This window comes from Tachyglossus aculeatus, chromosome X4, assembly GCF_015852505.1.
Source record: "Tachyglossus aculeatus isolate mTacAcu1 chromosome X4, mTacAcu1.pri, whole genome shotgun sequence".
In the NCBI taxonomy this organism is placed as follows: domain Eukaryota; kingdom Metazoa; phylum Chordata; class Mammalia; order Monotremata; family Tachyglossidae; genus Tachyglossus; species Tachyglossus aculeatus.
In genome coordinates, this window is record NC_052098.1 from 61,469,600 (window position 1) to 61,470,455 (window position 856).

The following is an 856-nucleotide window of genomic DNA, read 5'->3' on the forward strand; positions in this document are numbered from 1 at the left end:
GGGACTGAGCCAAATTCTCATAATTGTATTTTTCCTAGTGCTTAGCACATTGTAAGTTCTTAATAAATACTACTGTAAGTTCACTGTGGGCCGGGAATATGTCTGTTTATAGTTATATTGTACTCTCCCAAGCACTTAGGACAGTGTTTTGAACACAGTAAGTGCTCAATAAATACGATTGAATGAATGAATGAATGAATGAATGAATACTATTTCTCTAACTTTCCCCCCTCCTTCCCTTCCTGTGGTAATCTAGGGCCTACTCAAGGTATTCATCCATCCTCATCATCATCAATCGTATTTATTGAGTGCTTACTATGTGCAGAGCACTGTACTAAGCGCTTGGGAAGTACAAATTGGCAACATGTAGAGACAGTCCCTACCCAACAGTGGGCTCACAGTCTAAAAGGGGGAGACAGAGAACAAAACCAAACATACTAACAAAATAAAATAAATAGAATAGATATGTACAAATAAAATAAATAAATAAATAGAGTAATAAATATGTACAAACATACATCTAAATCAGATTTGCCAGTCAACATATTTCCAGTGTCAGTTATCTAGAGGGAGGAGCCTTGCGAGAGGGAGACTTGGCACCAAAGGTAAAAACCTGGACATAAAAACAGTTGGCACCATGTTGGAACTGAACAAAGGACCAGCCAGCTAAAGACCAGGCTGCCTGGATGACTAGTGATCCTAGTGCAAATCTCTTGGGGTCAATGGGAGCAGAAGAGTGCTTTTCCCTACTTTAGATTGCCATAGTGCCATCATCCCATTATCTGTGAGCTCCTTGTGGTCAGGGAACAGATGACCAACTTTGTAGGTACTCTCCTAAGGGCTTAGTACAGTGCTC